The sequence below is a fragment of the Dasypus novemcinctus genome, chromosome X (genome assembly GCF_030445035.2).
Source record: "Dasypus novemcinctus isolate mDasNov1 chromosome X, mDasNov1.1.hap2, whole genome shotgun sequence".
Taxonomy (NCBI): Eukaryota; Metazoa; Chordata; class Mammalia; order Cingulata; family Dasypodidae; genus Dasypus; species Dasypus novemcinctus.
Genome location: NC_080704.1, coordinates 67,250,943 through 67,260,777, shown reverse-complemented (window position 1 = coordinate 67,260,777; position 9,835 = coordinate 67,250,943).

Here is a 9,835-nt window from a genome sequence, read left to right as displayed (position 1 = left end):
CTGGTGGGAATGCAGAAGGATCCAACCATTCTGGAGGACAGTTTGGCGGTTTCTTAAAAAGCTAACCATAGATTTGCCATATGATCCAGCAATACCACTGCTGGGTATATACCCAGCAGAACTGAAAACAAGGACACAAACCGATATATGTACACCAATGTTCATAGCAGCATTGTTCACTATCGCCAAAAGTTGGAATCAACCCAAATGCCCATCAACAGATGAGTGGATCAATAAAATGTGGTATATACACACAATGGAATACTACGCGGCTGTAAGAACAAATACACTACAAACACACGTGATAACATGGATGAATCTTGAGAACCTTATGTTGAGTGAAGCAACCCAGGCATTGAAGGACAAATACTACATGACCTCAATGATATGAAATAAACAAGCTGCCTCAGAGAGCTAGAGACTGAACGATAGGCTTACAGGAAATCAGGGGGTGGAGGAAGGATGTGAGCCGAGGTCTGCAGGGGTGAAATTTATGATGAGCTGGCGGTAAGTATGAACACAAAGGAGAGATAAAATGGGGGCAAGGGGCTGCCTTTGGGTGGGGCTTTGCGGGTTTGAGGGGGGCTGGGGATGGGCGGATGAGTAATATTGCCCAAAAAGTGGGGGGAGGGAGAGGTAGCATATGAACACAGGAGAGTGTCAGGTGTTGGTTGAGAGTAAAATGCTGAAAAAATCGTATCAAAATATAATTAAGAGGGTTACCTGTTTAGGATGCTCGGAAGGGATGGTCCGATGCAGGACGGGCTCCTGGGGAATGTCTGAATGCTCATTTTGCCAGAGTGGGTGATACCATTGGGTAGAGACCCAAGTAGTGAGAGTGGGGGTGGACCCACATCCTGGGGAGGACTAATGCCATCAAATAGAGGGGACTGTATCTCTCGAGAGAAAGGGTGGCTCCCAGGGCATTGGGGCAGCTGAGCAATTTAGGACCTGAACACTGTTGCAAGTATCTCTGGACGTGGCACCTTGGGAAACGGAGGTTGGCTGTCACTGTGGGCACCAAGGGGATGGGAAAATGTATGTTTAATGTGTGAAACCAATGTAAATGAGGGGTAAGAGAGGAGTTTCATGAGAATACACAAGGATGGATATAAAATATGTAATATTATATCATAAACATATAGGGGACGACAGAATGACAATGTAAACCATAATGTAAAACATAGGATAACTAAAAATGTTAGAAAACTGCGTGTCCTAAAGTATGCACCACAATGTAAGCACAGATGTCACCTGGTTTGAAAGCTATTATCTCAGACTATGTACATCACTTTAAGTAAATACGTTGTGAATAGGTTGTAAGAGTATCGCTGTGGAAGGGAAAAGGTTTTGTAATGGATGTGTGGGAGTGCTGTATATTGCATACATGAATTGCTGTGGTCTAGGGCTCTTGTGAAGAGAAGGTCAATAATTAGGGGGAAAAAAAAAGGAAAAGAAAAAGATAGGATGTAGAATTTTTCCAAGTCAACCTGTATTCTATATCTAACTTTTAAACCCATCGCTATATTCCATTTTGCTAGTAAGAGATCCTGACATGATATTGGGGCTTCAATATTCAGGAAGTTCTGGATCCCAGAGTGGTCCAACAATGGCAGAGGAGAAATACTGGTATGGGATACTATTGACAGGGGATATATGGCTGACAGGTAGCTATACAGGGCATATGTCCAGGGTGCATGGTAATGTTTGGATATACTCACAGTGGCAACAATTAAAAACTAAAGCTGGGGGGGTACTGGGTCCCTGGCCAGGGGTGCTGTGCCGTGGTCTAGGGGAGCAGCAGCAGTCCCCCAAGTGCAGCGGCAAGGACCGAGAAGGAATGAAGGTCCAACAGTAAGCCCCTGATACTAATGACTATGCTTGTGAGCCTATAGGCCTGAAATAAGAACAAGGCCTAGAGCAGCACTGTGCCTGGGAATTTCCTCCTGACAGCCTTCATGTTACTCAAATGTGGCCAGTCTCGAAGCCTAACTCAGCATCTAAATGCAATGCCTTCCCCCCAGCGTGGGACATGACACCCGGGGATGAGCCTCCCTGGCACCGAGGGATCACTATCAAGTAACAAATGATAATGCAACTGGAAAATGACCTTGAATTGAAGGTTCGATGCGGATCAGTAGAATATCCCTGTCTACATAGAATAATATGACTTTAAAATGCTGTTTGATCTAATGTAAGGGGGAAATAGAAAGGAGAAATGAGTTTATATGGCTATGAGTCTCTAAAAAAAAAAGAGTCTGGAGGCTGTCAGAAGGATTTCCCTTATGCACAACTGAGCAGAGTCTAAGAGACAGATAAAGTAGATACAATCCCCAGGTATTGGTTCCTTTGAGGGCTAAAGGGACCCACGGGTTCTAAGTTCATGGCAGATAGGGTTCACTGCCATGTCAGATGGCCCTTCTATGGAGCTGGTGTTTCTGCATGATGAAACTGGACCCAGAGGGGGTCTCTTTTCATAAGACTATCATGCTACTTTATTGGAATTGTAGTTGGTATTGGGGTTTAAGATATATTTAGGGGATTGAATCTTTTTATTGACAATATGATAGCCAGGCACTGAGCCTCAACAGACTCCAGCTCCTACAATCTGAATTATTGGACTCACCTCACTCAGCTAAGATGGAGTTGAAGAAGGGCAACCACCACACCATGGAGCCTAGAGTGCCTACAAATGAAAGCAGGAGGATTGCATCCAGTAACCATGTGGAATCTGAGCCTCCTCTTGACATAGAGGTGCAACGGACACAACCAATCCGAGGACCTCAGAGAAAAGGTGGCAATGGAGTGGGAAAAGTGGACATGGTGGCTGATGGGTATGGGGAATGGCAGGAAGAGATGAGATGTGGAGGTGCCTTTGGGACTTGGAGTTGCCCTGGATGGTGCTTCAGGGGCAATCACCGGACATTGTAAATCCTCCCAGGGTTCACTGGATGGAATGGGGGAGAGTGTGGGCCATGATGTGGACCAATGACCATGAGGTGCAGAGATACCCAGAGATGTACTTACCAAATGCAATGGATGTGTCATGATGATGGGAGTGAGTGTTGCTGGGGGGGGAGGGGTGAAGTGGGGGTGGTGGGGTTGAATGGGACCTCATATTTTTTTTAATGTAATATTTTTACAAAATCAATTAAAAAAACAAAAAAACAAAAAAAAACAAATTTTAAAAATAAAAAGAAAGAAAATTAGAAAAATGAAAATCTATATAACATATTTGTAAGCAAGAAAAAAGATGCAAAAAGGTGAAAAATCAGAAAAAAGGAAAAGAGGAAAAAGAAGAATGGAATGAAAGAATAAAGCAACATAAAAGAAGGCATCCTTCTTAGGTCACAGTCTTCCAGCTAGGGTCCTCCCCATAGGAGACCCATCCCTGACAATTTATAAACCTATTTCTTTAATCTTCATGGGTAACCACATCATGAGGGAGAGAAGGAAAAAGAAGGAAAGAAAGAAAGAAAGAAAGAAAGAAAGAAAGAAAGAAAGAAAGAAAGAAAGAAAGAAAGAAAGAGAAAGAAAGAGAAAAGAGAAAGAAAAGAGGAAGGAAGGAAAGAGGAAGGAAGGAAGGAAGGAAGGAAGGAAGGAAGGAAGGAAGGAAGGAAGGAAGGAAGGAAGGAAGGAAGGAAGGAAGGAAGGAAGGAAGGAAGGAAGGAACCATGTCCACGTCTCAAGCAACTGGTAAAAACCTAGGATTCTCCTATTCAGATGCCTGTGCTTGCTAATCAATCACCCCCATGGCCTGCCTCTCCAGAGGTACCAGGTGAGTAATGGGAGAAGAGAAAAGAGAATACAAACACCATCAGGCTTCCATCTCAGGTCACTAGTGAATGATTAGGTTTTTCTTCCTCAGGTGACTGCACCCTACAGTCTGCCTCTCCACAGGTCTCTGGGTGGAAAAAGAGAGTTAAAAATAAACAAGCCCTCCTCTCAATCCTCCTCCATCTGGCTAGGCCTCCCTCATTGGCTTTGTCACCCTGCTTAAGGCCACTCCTCTGGTTTCTGTATGGATATCCCTACACTGTGCTGATCACCTCATAGCCTGGCACTTGCCTGGTGTCCAGTGACAATCGAGTTACTGGCAGACCACCCCATAGGCTGCTGGTCAACTGTTGCCTGAGTGGGCACACTTACACTACCATAATTGCCCCCACAGTTCTCCAAACACCATTGTCTGGTTGGACACCCTACCACTGGCTCACTGGCTAGCTCACCCAGCATCTCCCCTCAACTCCTACCCACTCTCCACCTGTGGACTCCCATGCCAGCTAGATCGTTCTGCTGCCGATCACTATACCAATGTCCAGCTTTGCCCCTCCTAATCAGTTAACCTCTCTAATTGCCCTTATTTTCCTGTCATTTCTCCAGAGCCCTGCAAGCCTGCCAGTATTCCTGCAGCTTCTGGAGGAGTGTGGCCTGCCATTTCCTACTGCACCATCTAAGATCCTACATCTCATAAAACTTGATATACTATATTCTTATTTTCATTTGTCTCAAGATATTTACTGATCTCTATTGTAATTTTTTCATTGATTCAATGATTGTTTGATTGTATTCTATAGCCTCTACACATCTGTGAATTTCCCCCTTTATCACCTAATATTGATTTCCACCTTCATTCCATTAGGATCATAGAAAATATTTGCATGATTTCAATATTGTAAAATTTACTGAGACCTATTTTGTGACCTAAAATGTGGTCTATCCTGGAGAATGATCCATGAGCAGTTGAGAAGAATGTATGGTCCGATTGTTTGGGGTGAAAAGTTGGGTATATGTCTGTTAGATTTAGCTAATTTATCATATTTTTCAGGTTCTCTGTTTCCTTGTTGATCCTCTGTCTTGTTCTATCTATTGATGTAAGTTTCATATCTAAGTCCCCACCTATTATTGTAGAGACATCTATTTCTCCCTTTGAGGTTTGCCAGGGTTTACATCACGTATTTTGGAGACCCATGGTTAAGTGCATTGATATTTATGATTATTTCTTCCTGGAAGATTGCCCCTTTTATTAATATTTTATGGACTTCTGCATCCCTTATAATATTATTGCATTTAAAGTCTGTTTTGTACAATATTAGTATAGCTACAACTGATCTTTTCTTTTTTTAAATTTTATTTTATTTATTCATTTTTTAAGAAATATTACATTAAAAAAATATGAGGTCCCCATTCACGCCCACCGCCCCCACCCCACCACACCCCCCACAGTAACACTCTCCCCCATCATCATGACACATCCATTGCATCTGGTGAGTACAACTCTGGGCATTGCTGCACCCCATGGCCTGTGGTCCACACCATAGCCCATACTCTTCCACATTCCATCCAGCAGGCCATGGGAGGACATACCATGTCCAGCAATTGTCCCTGCAGCACCACTCAGGACAACTCCAAGTCCTGACAATGCCTCCACATCTCATCTCTTCCTCACATTCCCCACACCCAGCAGCCACCATGGCCACTTTTTCCACATCAATGCCACATTTTCTTGATTACTAACCACAATAGTTCATGAATAGAATATCATTAAGTCCACTCTAATCCTTACTGTATTCCTCCTTCCTGTGGACCTTGAATTGGTTGTGTCCATTCCACATCTATGTCAAGAGGGGGCTTAGATTCCACATGGATACTGGATGCAATCATCCTGCTTTCAGTTGTAGGCACTCTAGGCTCCATGGTGTGGTGGTTGACATTCTTCAACTCCATGTTAGATGAGTGGAGTAAGTCCAATAAATCAGAGTGTAGGAGTTGAAGTCTGTTGAGGCTCAGGGCCTGGCTAGCATATTGTCAGTCCAGAGATTCAAATGCCCTAGATATACCTTAAACCCCAGCACCAACTACAATTCCAGTAAAGTACCATGAAAGGCTAGTGAAAAGAGATCAAATCTGAGTCCTGCTCCATCATGCAGAAACACCAGCTCCAAAGAAGGGCCAACTGACATAGCAGTGAACTCCATTTGCCAAGACCATAGAACCTGTTGGTCTCTTTAGCTGTCAAAAGAACCAATTCCTGGCGTTGTATGTATTTTGTCTGTTTCTGAGACTCTGCTCCGGTGTGCATAAGGGCAATCCTTCTGACAACCTCCAGACTCTTTTTTAGAGACTCATAGTCATATAAACTCATTTGTCCTTTCCATTTCCCCCTTACTTTAGGTCAAACAGCATTTTTAACTCCTGTTATTGTATATAGACAGGGATATTCTGCTGGTCCGCGTTGAACTTTTAATTCAAAGTCATTTTCTAGTTACATCATCAGCTGGTACTTGGTAGTGATCCCTCGGTGCCAGGGAGGCTCATCCCCAGGTGTCATGTCCCACGCTGAGGGGAAGGCATTGCATTTACATGCTGAGTTTGGCTTCGAGACTAGTCAAATTTCAATAACACGGAGGCTATCAGGAGGGAACTCCTAGGCACAGTGCTGCTCTAGGCCTTGATCTTATTTCAGGTGTATAGGCTCACAAGCATAGTCATTAGTATCAGGGGGTCACTGTTGCACCCTCATTCCTTCCTGGTCCTTGCTGTTGCACATGTGGGACTGCTGCTGCTCCCCTAGGGACCACGACAAAGCAATCTCCGGCTAGGAACCCAGTACCCCCAGCTGTTGTTTTTGATTGTTTCCACTATGAGTATATCCAAACATTTCCATGCACTCTGGACACATGCCCTTTTTATCTCCCTGTCAAACATAAGTCCCCTGTCAATAACATCCCATACCACTATTCCTCCACTGCCATTGTTGAACCACCCTGTGATCCAAAAGTTCCTGAAAAGTGAAGCCCAATATAATGTCAGGTTCCTTTAATAGTAAAATGGAATATAGCGATGAGTTTAAAGGTTAGGTATAGAATTCATGTTGATTTGGAAAAATTCTACTTCCTATCTTTTTCTTTTCTTTTTTCCCTAATTATTGAGCTTCTATTCACAGGAGACTTAGATCACAGTAATTCATATATACAATATACAGTACTCCCACATATCCAATATAAAACCTTTTCCCTTCCACAGCGATAATCTTTTAACTTATTCATATCACATTTACTGAAACTGATGTACAGATAGTGAGACAACACCTTTCAAACAAGGTATTATTTGTGTTCACATTGTGGTTTATACTTTAGGCTATACAGTTTTCTAAATTTTTTAGTTATCCTATGTTTTACATTATGGTTTACATTATTAGTCTGTCATCCCCTATATGTTTTTGTTGTAATATTACATGTTTTATATCCATCCTTTGTACTCTTGTGAAACACTTCTTTTGCCCTAAGAGTTACTTTGGTTCCATCTATTCAATATCTATTCCCCCCTCCCCTTGGGGCCCACAGTGACAGTCAATCTTCATTTCTTGAGGAGCCATGTTCAGAGATACTTGCAACAGTGTTGAGGGCTTGACTTGCTCAAATGCCCTAATGCCCTGGGAGCCACGATTTCTCTTGAGAGATACAGTTCCATCTATTTGATGGCATTAGTCCTCCGAAGGTTGTGGGTCTACCGTCACTCTCATTATATGGGTCTCTACCCGATGGTATAACCCACTCTGGCAAAATGAGCATTCAGATATTCCCTAAGAGTCTGTCCTGCATCAGATTATCCCCTTTTAGTATTTTAAACAGGTAACATTCCTAATTATATTTTGAAAAGGTTTTCTCAGCATTATACTCTCAACCAACACCTGACAATCTCCTATGTTCATATGTTGACCCACCCTCCCCCCAATTTCTTGGGCAATATTACTCATCCCTAGTCCCCCTAAAATCCCCAAAGCCCCACCTAAATTTAACCCTATGCCCCCATTTTATCCCTTCCTTGTACACATACTTACCTCCAGCTTATCATAGATTTCACACATGTAGATGTCATCTTACATCCTTCCTCTACCCGCCGATTCCCTGTAAGCCTATCTTCCAGTCTCTAGCTCTCTGAGGCAGCTGGCTTATTTCATATCATTGAAGTCATGTAGTATTTGTCCTTCAATGCCTGGGTTGCTTCACTCAACATAAGGTTCTCAAGATTCATCCATGTTATCACGTGTGTTTGTAGTGTATTTGTTCTTAAAGTCGAGTAGTATTCCATTGTATGTATAAACCACATTTTATTGATCCACTCATCTGGAGATGGGCATTTCAGTCAATTCGAACTTTTGGGGATAGTGAACAATGCTGCTATGAACATTGGTGTACATATATAGTTTTGTGTCCCTGCCTTCAGTTCTGCTGGGTATATACCCAGCAGTGGAATTGCTGGGTCATATGGCAAATCTGTGGTTATTTTTTGAGAAACCGCCAAGCTGTCCTCCAGAATGGTTGGATCCTTCTGCATTTCCACCAGCAGTGGAAGAGTGTTCCCATTTCTTCACATCCTCTCCAGCATTGGTAATCTTCTGTTTTTTCATAGCTGTCCATCTTATGGGAGTAAGATGGTATCTCATTGTAGTTTTTATTTGCATTTCCCTGACAGCCAAAGAGTTGGAGCTTTTTTTCATGTGCTTTTTGCCATTTGTATTTGTTCTTTGGAGAAGTGTCTGTTTAAATCTTTTTTCCATTTTTTAAATGGGTTGTTTATCTTTTTATTTTCAAGATACAGGAGTTCTTTAAATATGCAAATTATAAGACCCTTATCTGATATATGGTTGCCAAATACTTTCTCCCATTGTGTGTAGTTTCCCTTTTTACTTTCTTGAAAAACTCCTTTGGGGTGCAGAGGCTTTAATTTTGAGGAAGTACCATTTATCTATTTGTTCTTTTGCTGCTGGTGCTTTTGGTGTGATGTTCATGAAGCCATTTCCTATTACAAGATCTGGTAGATGTTTCCCTACACTGCTTTCCAAGGTCTTTATGGTCTTGGCTCTTATATTTAGGTCTTTGCTCCATCTTGAGTTGATCTTTGTATAAGGTGTGAGATGGTAATCCTCTTTCATTCTTCTACATATGGATATCCAGGTCTCCAGGCACCATTTGTTGAATAGGCCATTCTCTCCCAGTAGAGAGGGTTTGGTGGCTTTATTGAATATTATACGGCTACATATATGAGGTTATATATCAGAACTTTCAATTCAATTCCATTGTTCTTTGTGTCTCTCCTTATGCCTATACCATGCTGTTTTCACTACTGTATCTTTATAGTATATTTTGAAGTTCGGTAGTGTAATTCCTTCAATGTCGTTTTTCTTTTTCAATATGTCTTTGGCTATTCGGGGCCTCTTTCCTTTCCAAATAAATTTCATAGTTAGTTTTTCTACTTCCTTAATGGATGCTGTGCTGATTTTTATTGGGATTGCATTGAATGTGTAGATCAGTTTTGGTAGGAAAGACATCTTAATAATATTAAGTCTTCCTATCCATGAACAAGTAATATTCTTCCATATATTTAGGTCTTCTTTGATTTCCTTGAACAGTCTTGTATAGGTCTCGGTGTATAATTTTTTAAATCTTTAGTTAAATTTATTACAAAATACTTGATTTTTTTATTTACTATTGTGAATGGTATTTGTTTCTTGATTTCCTCCTGATCTTGCTTGTTATTGGTGTACAGAAATGCTACTGATTTTGTGCATTGATCTTATAACCTGCCACTTTACTAAACTCATTTATGAGTTCTAGAAGCTTTGTTGTAGACCTGTCAGGGTTTTCTATGTACAGGATCATGTAATCTGCAAATAATGAAATTTTGACTTCTTCCTCTCCAATGTAAATGCATTTTATATCTGGTTCTTGCCTCAGTGCTCGAGCAAGTACTTCTAAGACAATGTTAAATAGAAGGGTAGAGAGTGGGCATCCTTGTCTTGTTCCTGACTTTAGAGGGAAGGATTTTAGGA